Here is a 10,538-nt window from a genome sequence, read left to right as displayed (position 1 = left end):
CCGAAGCTCATTCACCAATTTTCTAGTTTTGGATCCTGCCATTATTTCATTTATGGCAAACCATTAGTTTCTAGAAGATCGTCTCACACATGTCGCACTTAAAAATTGAAGTAATTCATAATAATTTTCCGAAAATTAATTAAAGAAGAGGGTGAGACCTTCCAAATAAGGATGAAGATATCAAATTGGTTGTTAGAGGATGAAGAAACAGGGGAAATTGCGGCTCCGATGGCAATTCTGGTGTTTATTTGTGTGATTCTGGCACATGAGAGATTGTAGCATCCTATTGCTTGATATGAATCACTCTGCATTACATACAATATAACAATTTTAGTTGTGAATCTCTATTGTTTTCAGGAATTTCCAACCTTGTAATATTAACAAAAAAACATATTAGCATCCATCAACGAACTGACCTATGTCAAAGTATAAACCTTTGATAGCTAGCCAGAGCAGTCGAGCCCTGCCAGGCACCGGCAACATCAAAATCATTTAGCTTCACAGTAGATGCGAACGCTGAATCACGTATAGCACAACCGCCCAACTGATCGCCATTTCTAAACGGCCCATACCACTGTTCACAAAACACTATAATCTTCACCAATTTCATCTCTGAATCCTCAAATCTAACAATCTGAATAACTCTCACTCGGGACTCCTTATCCCGAGGATCAAGCAAACAATGCTCAACTTCAATCACTTTGTACCTTTCAATCTCGTCCATCACCCAAACCGATACATAACAACTTATGCTCTAATATTGTTTTGTTACTTTGTTCACCGCCTATATTCTTTGAATCAGTGGTGTGAATTGTTGCAGCATCGGCCTCACATCCTACAGTTGGGAGTAGTTTTATAGATTTGTATGATAAGAGCAAGCTTTGAGGATCGGCTAGTGTTGGGCATTGAGTTTGCCAGTCAAACACCTTCACTTCCCATTATGTGTAAGCTTCAGGGACTACTGATTCAGGAAGTTTAATGGGCTTGCCTTCGGTTGTGAAATCTGCTCCAAACCCGACACCTTGCTAGCATATTCAGACCAACCTTAATCACAAAAATGAAAATATTAGTGTCTTAATAATCATAATACTAGACATGACAAATGAGTTATTCAGACCGGGTCAACAATCGTTGTAATTAACGAACTGACCTATGTCAAAGTATCACCAAATATGCTTAGTTAAAAAAGGAAACCACTTAGTAAATAGATAACATGTGAATTTGATTGAAGGTGGGGATATTGGTAAAAGATGGTAGACGAATATCACATGGATGTATGATGCACATAATTACATTGGTTGAGTGCTAAAATAAATGCTTTTCCTCATTTCGTCTCATGGATGGGAATATGGGATCTCAGACAAATCATGAAATTATACTTTGCATTAACTGCTTTCATCATCTACTAACTATAGTCTCTATATCCTGACATTGAAAACATTACACGGAACAAATTATACGACAAATTGCAAACCAGTACTACTACATATATGTACATACTCACATTAAAGCAGTATCAATCATCGAGAAGCTTCCGATATTCTGACATTGAAAACATTACACAATGGGCATTGTGAAATCCACTTCACAAGACCCAGAATTCTACTGCAACAAATTGGAAAACGGAGTAGCTTAAATAACTTTCTACTTATTTACCTACCCCCCTTAATCAATCAACCTAGATACACATATTACTTAGTATAGATACACATATCAGTATTGTGAGATACATAAATCATACATGTATCTAGTATTATTCATAAATGTATTTAGTAACAGTATTTCATGTATCCACCCCATTGGAATCTTGATACCGGGTCGGCTTTTGCCGAGCATTTGCACTTGATAGACAATTGTCAATCCAAAACACCCATCACAAATAAGTTCACCTTCAGAACATCAATATACTATCCACATCCGACAACCAATCACGCTTCATGTAGGACAAGTTTTCGCAATCCAACTTCACATGATTTGGTAGAATAAACAAACAAACTTAAACTTTGAGTTACTATCCATCAAAGTAAACTACTTAACCGAGATAATCTAATTAATTTCAGCTCGAAACAATGATGAAAACAAACAAAACATAAAAACAACCACAAACTACGATTAATCTAGTAAAAAAACTACAATTCCCACACCACATATTCACAATGAAACCGCAAAAGTCTAAAAAAAAATACCTAGAAATCGAATCAGGAGACGGCAAATCACCAGCATTAAATCCTTAATTAAAAATGACAACCGATGCTTCATCATTCACAAATCTTTATCACCCTCCCTTTCCACCACTAAATCGATCGGATCGCGTTAATAAAACCACCTGCATCTTCACCCTTGACAATCTTAATAAGGACGAGGATGAGAACTATGCCGGAAGGAAAAGGAGAGATAAATAAGAATGTCGCCGGCGATGAAGGCCTCGGAGTTACGTCGGCGAGATCTATATCGGTGCTCCGGCGGCAATGGTGGTGGTGGTGGTGTGGTTCAGTAGTTGCGGAGGTTAGTGTAGAAGGATAAAAATGTAAGTTTAATGTGTGAGTGTGTATGACTAGGTTTTAAAAGAACAACGTAATGTAATATGACGGCTCCTAGTTCATACGGAAGTCAAGTTTGTACGGGATCCCGCCCCTATATATATATATATATATATATATATATATATATATATAGGTTCAACTAAGTCCACCTCCCTTAGATGAGTCCATGAGTTCTAATCATGTCCATTAAATTATAATTAAATCAAGGGCTAAGATTAAATCTCAAAATAAAAGGGCTATATAAAAACACAACAAAACCCTAAACTTTCCATTTCACTGCCTCAAAAAAAAAATTTCACTTCTCTCTCTTCTTCACTTCTCTCTCCAACTCCAAGCCACCACCACCTTCGCCCCTCTAATCCACCACCCCAACACCACCACTTCTCCTTTCTCTTTTGCCACCCCACCCCACCCCCGCCCCTCTAATCCTCCCTCTTTCCCCGTGCTCCCTCGGCCACCACCCCGACAACACCGGATCCGCCATTCACCGCCATCATTCGCCGCCACCAGCCCGCACACCACCATCACTTGCCGCCTTCTTCCTCTACTCCTCTCGTCCTCCACTGCCCGACCGCCTACTTCCTCTCCTCTTCTTGTTTTTTTTGTTGTTGGTGGTGGTTGGTGATGGTGGCGTCAGGTGGATGTCATGGCGGCGTTGGTGTTGTTGTTGTTGTTGGTTGTTGATGGTGATGTTGTTGGTGGTTGGAGGAGGCGTGGTACTCGTTTTTTTTTTTCAGATCGATAGTTGTTGTTGTTGGTGGTGGTGGGTCATTTGTGGGGAAGGGGATGGGGATGGTGGTGATGTCGTGGCCTTTTCCTATTTTTTTCAGATTGGTGGTACGTGATAGCGGTTGTTGCGTGGGGGACGTCATAGTGGTGAGTGTGGTGACTGGTGGTCAGAGGCGGCGGTGGTGGTGGTGGTAGTGTCATGGTCATGGGTCGGGTGGTTGGAGGAGGTGACGGTGGTGGTTGTGGGTGATTATTATTATAAAGTTTCAGCGGCATGGGTTAAAGTTACGCTTATATGGACTAAAGTTACATGATATGGACTAATTACGCTTATATGGACTAAATTTACGCTCTGATATGGACTAATTATACTCGCCAAGGACTAAAGTTTCAAAAATTATGACTAAAGTTACAATCGTAAAACATTAAAGTTACTTCATAAAATTACAATATTTACATAAAATTTATAAATCAGTAAAATTAATTAAATTCAAATTTTTATATTAGAAATTGTCTAAAAAAATTAAAGTTTCAATTTTTAGTATTAAAGTTTCACTCGTAAAACATTAAAGTTACATTTATATATTTGTAAAATTAAATAAATTCAAATTTTTATATTAGAAATTGGTTAAAAAATTAAAGTTTTAATTTTTAGCATTAATGTTTCATTCGTAAAACATTAAAGTTAAATTTATAAATCAGTAAAATTAAATATATTCAAATTTTTATATTTGAAATTGTCTAAAAAAATTAAAGTTTCAATTTTTAGCATTAAAGTTTCATTCATAAAACACTAAAGTTACACTCAAAAATCAATTTTATATATTTAAAATAAATTCTTTTAACATAAATTTAAATTTTTATTTATAAAATTACCTTAAATATTAAAGTTATAGTTGTAAAGAATTAAAGTTACACTCATAAATTAAAGTTACATTTATAAAACACTAAAGTTTTCATCTTAAAATTTTAAAATCTCAACCATCAATCTGAGAAGATCAATGGATATGATTAGGACTTAGTGGGGCAGAGAGAGAAGGAAACTCTCTCAATCTCAGCTTCACCTGTATGTTTTTCTTCCTGTAATACTAGTGGAATCTAACCCCTGAGTCGAGGTCTGAAAGACTTGACCGGTGCCATACTTTTGAGGTTGAGCTTGATCTTAGCCCCTGGTGTCAGAGGGCAGGTTAACTCACCATCTTAGGTGGACTCATTTGAACTTGCTTATATATATATATATATATATATATATATATATATATATATATATATATATATATATATATATATATATATATATATATATATATATATATAGGAATGGGATGTGTGAGGATACACTATCTTTTTGAGGATTGAGGATTTCGTTACAATATCATAGGTTGTTCAATACAATATCACAGGTTATTCGATAAAATATCACAAAAAAAAACACACTCGTACGAGAAAAAAAATTATAATTTTTTTTTTAAAAAAAAAAAAAATTTTTTTGGCAAAGGTCAGATTTTTCGTGATATTGTATTGAAGAACCTGTGATATTATATTCACTAATCCTCAATCCTCAAATATTTAGGAGTTCTCACCGGATCCCGACTCTCTCTCTCTCTCTCTCTCTCTCTCTCTCTCTCTCTCTATATATATATATATATATATATATATATATATATATATATATATATATATATATATATATATATAGGATCATGTAAGTCCTATCTTTTATGTTGAGTCCATAAGTCCTAATTTAAACCATTAGATCTTATAAAATGGATGGTTAAGATTAAAAGAGAAAAACACACTCCCTATGTATAATTAATTCCTTATCTCCCATAACCCAATTTCCCATACACTAATTAATTTATTTTCATATAATTTTATTCACCCTCTCATCAAATCATATTACAAAAATCTGATTTTTTTTATCAACTCACACTATTTCTCCTCTTTTTCTCTCCCATTTTATCATCTTTACAATTTCCGCGTAAAATAAAAGCGGTTTCATAAAAACCTCCGTATATCTTCATTCGGACTCCGATTAAGGCGAAACAAAAGCCTAACTTTATTATTTTTTCGAGGCCGTTGCAATGGTAATATTTTCATATGCTATTTAGTTTTCAAAATATCCAGTACTGCTCGGTTGTGCTCGAAATATTGTCGTTTGTGTATTTGTTTCTTGTGAAATTTTTGTTGAATTTTGTTAGAAATGTTGGTTATGTATTTGGAATAATTTAATTGTGCAACTTAGTGTTTTTGGATAATGGATGAGATTATTATAGTTCGAAATATAGTAGTTCGTATAATTTTTTTTTTGTTGAATTATATCTACGTTTTTTAACTATAATAAATTAAAGTGTTTTTATGATGATGATGATGATGATGATGATGATGATGATGATGATGATGATGATGATGATGATGATGATGATGATGATGATGAAGATGATGATGAGTATTTCGCGGTATACATTGATGATGAAGATCTTGTTGACTCTTTGGCGTAATAAATTGACGATGAAAATGTGAGATTTAGATTGATGGATGAAGAGATGAAGAAATTTTTATTTATTATATATATGTAATTTTAGTGATTTACGAGTATAACTCCAGTCTTCTACGAGTGTAACTTTAGTCTTCTACGAGTGTAACTTTAGTACTTGATAGCGTGATTTTGAATATATTAATTTGAATTTATGTAGTTTTTTGACAAATTTATGTAACTTTAATGTTATACGAGTATAACTTTAGTTCTTGATGGTGTAACTTTTGTTCTTTATGCGTAACTTTAATTTTTTCTAAGTGTAACTTTAGTTTTTTATGAATGTAACTTTAGCCTTTTACGGGTGTAACTTTAGTCTTTTATGAGCATAACTTTCATGTATTTTAATTAGTGAGTAATTAATTATTTAGTTACAAGTAAAAAGGGTGTAACCTCAAGTGAATATGGTGGAAATTCAATTAAGATATAGTGTTTTACGAGTGTAACTTTAGTTTTTTACGAGTGTAACTTTAATACTTAATAGTGTAATTTTATACTACAAATTGATTTTGTCGCATATTATTTTAAATATTTGTAATTTTAGCATAAGTTTATATAATTTTAGTAATTTATGAGTGTAACTTTAGTCTTTTACGAGTGTAACTTTAGCCTTTTACGGGTGTAACTTTAGTCTTTTATGAGCATAACTTTCATGTATTTTAATTAGTGAGTAATTAATTATTTAGTTTCAAGTAAAAAAGGTGTAACTTCAAGTGAATATGGTGTTACTTCAATTAAGATATAGTGTTTTACGAGTGTAACTTTAATCCCTCATAGTATCATTTTATGTTGGAACTTTCGGAAAATTAGCAGTACTCAAAATTTAAAAACTCAAATGTATAAGAAAATATCACCACTGTGTTGGGCTCGAAAAAATAATAAATTTAGACTTTTGTTTCGCCTTAATCGGAGTCCGAATGAAGATTTACGTGGTATTTTAAAAACCCGCTTTTATTTTACGCGGGTATGAAATTTCGTTTTTACATCTTATATTTTGATATTTGAAATATAAATAAATCATATTAATTTAATAAATTAATTGATAAGAAAGAGAAAGTAATTGATTAGATAAATTGGGAATTGAATTTACTAGAGACAAAGCATTAATTGCATGTTTGTTGAGTGTTTTTTTGTTTTAATCTCAACCATTAATTTTGTATGATCTAATGGTAGAGATGAGGACTTAGGGACTCAACCAAATTTGTGAACTCATCTGAACCTCTCTCTCTCTCTCTCTCTCTCTATATATATATATATATATATATATATATATATATATATTGAATCATGTGAGGCACCCTCCTTAAGGTGAGGTAAATTACCCCTTTTAAACCATTGGATCTAATAATTGTAGGCTCACCAGATTATGACACGTGTCCCTATATAATGTCATAATACACCCAACTCAATTCATTTACTCACTCATTTATCGTCATTCTTCTCCTCTCTCTCTCTCTCTCTCTCTCTCCCATCGCCATTAACGTTGAGCTTCACATCCGCCATTATCCTCTCAAAACACACGGTCATTACTCTTCTCATTTACTTCATCCTTCTTCTTCTTCTCTCTCACTCTTCAACTCGTCTTCAGCTCGTCACTCGCCATTAACGCTGAGCTTCCGACCGCCATTGTTATTGAGCTTCCCATCTGCCATTATCCTCTTCAAATCAGGTATATTCGATTGAATAAGTTCCATATCCTCGTCGTCATTATCACTAACATAATCAAGCACCGTCGGAACTTAAATTACTTATTATTTTTGTTATTGAGCTTAAATTACTTATTATTTTTGTTTTAATGCAGGTTTTAATCGTTTACTCAGCATAATCAAGCACCGTCGAAACGCCTAACATCAATTGAAAAGCAATTTTCCTACTTCTTCGTACAGTTTTCCCCTCTTTCTTACCTATTATCACTTAAATTCAGTTAAGTTTTGTAGCTTATTGTTATATTATCTTCAAATTTGGACTTAATGTTTGTCATCTGTTTGTTAAGATTCGTTTACCTGCTTTTGTGAAACCTAGAACTTATTTTGTGAATCTAGGAGGTAAATTTGTGAAACCAGTAGCTTATTGTTATATTATCTTCAAACTTAAACTGACTTCTGTTTTTGTTGCTTTATTTTTAATTTTAGTAGTTTTGCCTCTATTTTGCCAGTTTTTGCCTGGTTGAGTACGGTATTTTGTGATTAGCTTGTCATTCTTTGGCTGCGTGTTGCATTTTGTCTTCTGCTGTTTTTGTTGTTGCTTGAGTGCTCATTGAATAAGGTCTGAGATTATTCAAAGGTCGCATAAATTACAGAGGTTTGCATAAATTACACTAGCTACTTTTTGTCTTCTGCTGTTGTTGCTTGAGTGTTCATTGAATAAGGTATGAGATTACAACGAAGCAGAGAAACAAATTAAGAATAAAAGAGCAAAATAGATGATTTTAACCACTTATAATGACCAAGTTTCACAAAACAAGCCCTTAGATTCACTGAATAAGGTCTGAGATTCACAAAACAGGGTCTATAAATTCACCAAATAAAGAAATGAGCAAAATAGATGATTTTAACCACTTATAATGACCAAGTTTCACAAAACAAGCCCTTAGATTCACTGAACAAGGTCTGAGATTCACCAAACAAGGTCTGAGAATCTAAACCTTTTTATTTTCCCGGCTTTTGTGCTTCCTAGATCTAATTTTGTGACCCTCCTTCACCTTTGTTTATTTTCCCAGCTTGTTAGTCCAACTACCTAGGAATTTGGGTTTTGTATTTTCACATTTCTTTTGTTTAACTAATATTTGTATTTCACTTGTTTCATAGACAAGTATGAAAACTGGGTGCAATGGTTGTGTTGTTAATCTTCTTTACGAAGATCAAGTGTCATTTCGCGAACTTTATGTCACTGAAAAACAAACAGCTATGGATTTCTCCTTTTCGCCGTTAAAGGAAGTTATAGTGCCTGGCCGTCACTATCAAGCATGTCATTCTGTTTTTAATAATCAAGATCTTATGCAAAAAATCTTCTCTAAAATTGATCATTACGAAGATAAAGCACATATGGCGCTCGTATGTCGAAATTGGGCTCAACTGTTTCTGATACACAAAAGTGCACCTGGGGTCACTATGGCATATTGGCTTTCTGTAGACATAAATGATATGTATGGTGTTCAGACTATTCGCAGGGGTCCTAGAATAGTCTTTAAAACATGCAAATGTTTCATGACGGAGGATATGATTGCCAAATTCTTACTGCATTATCACCAAGCAAAAATTCCATCTCAGAGTACTCATCTAAATGCTCTTGATGATGTTGCAGCAGTGCAGTTAATGAGTCATTGCATGTTTTAGCTACGCCGAGTGAAGAACGAGATATAGCTATTGGCATTGCTGCTGACTTACTAGTCACTCGTAGAAATATATGTTTTCTTGACTTACCTTTGATGTTGTATGATACGTTAGCGGAAGCGTTAAATATTTTATGGTTTCCACAAAGTGGAAATATATAAATAAAGCACTTTTTTTTGTGGGTTTTATATTTATAATTAAATAGAAAATAAAAATTAAAGATATGATTGCACAAATTCGACCTTGAATTTATACAAAATTGGGTGCTTAATATTAGACGACCTCGCCTAATAATTAAACGATTGATTTCACCAACCGCAGCTAGAAAACCAAAATAGAATTGAATTACTTCTCAACTCTTGTATTAAAATTCAACGAGAACTTCAATGTGTAATTTGTATTAAAAATTTGATGATTATAATCAATTACAACATCACTTATTTATAGTGATTTAAGAAATGAATGTACGTAAACATGAAAACGTACAACACTTATTACATTTAACATATGTAATTTATTTATCTCAAATAAACTTGCGAGATTACTAAAACTTCATGAGTTACCACAATTAACTCAATTGAATAAGCCTTCTGTTTTCATCCAACTTGAAATGCGTTGCATTGAGATAACTCTGCATTTTAAGTTTTGTAAACTCCCATACTTAAATTACTAAAGAAACTCCCTACTTTATTTAATATGTCAACAATATGTTGAAAAGATAAGGAGTTTTTCAATCACTTCCATTAAGCGATTGGTCCATTAAAATAATTTTCATTAATCAACGCAATATGACTTAGACTTGAATTCACCCCAAATGAATAAGTCCAATTTGTAGTACTTAAAAGAACTTCTTTGTCATTTACGTCAAATAATAATTGATCACTTACTCCCGTATCACCATCTCCCTCTTGAAAAGGAATTGACCTCAATTCTGCAAGACCGTCATCATCTAAGTAAGGAGATAAATCACCAACATTGAATGTAGCATGAACACCGTAATTACCCGGTAACTCTAACTTGTAAGCATTATCATTCACACGCTCAATAATTTTATATGGACCTTCTGCTCGAGGCATTAACTTGTTTTTCCTTTTACTTGGAAATCTTTCTTTTCTAAGATGTAACCAAACCAAATCACCATTATCGAACACTTTGGGCTTTCGGTGCTTGTTAGCTTTTCTCTTGTATGTTTCATTAACAACCTCAATTCTCTTGCGGACTTGTTCATGTAACTCTATCATAGACTTTAGTTTTGCCTCAACATCCTTGTGAATTATTTCATCTTTTGGCAAAGGAATTAAATCAAGTGGTAAATATGGATTAATACCATAAACAACTTCAAATGGAGAATGGTTAGTAGCAAATGTAGGTGACCTGTTATAAGCAAACTCAGCATGA

At 33.4% G+C, this 10,538-nt stretch overlaps 1 pseudogene; it reads right to left on the bottom strand.

Annotated features, from left to right (window-relative positions):
- Positions 1–421: 421 nt before the first annotated feature.
- Positions 422–9,180, bottom strand: LOC141601147 (uncharacterized; annotated as a pseudogene).
- Between the last annotated feature and the right edge of the window lie 1,358 nt (positions 9,181–10,538).

This window comes from Silene latifolia, chromosome 9 (genome assembly GCF_048544455.1).
Source record: "Silene latifolia isolate original U9 population chromosome 9, ASM4854445v1, whole genome shotgun sequence".
NCBI lineage: Eukaryota > Viridiplantae > Streptophyta > Magnoliopsida > Caryophyllales > Caryophyllaceae > Silene > Silene latifolia.
The sequence above is the reverse complement of the archived record's forward strand: the minus strand, read 5'-3'. Positions and strand labels throughout refer to the sequence as shown.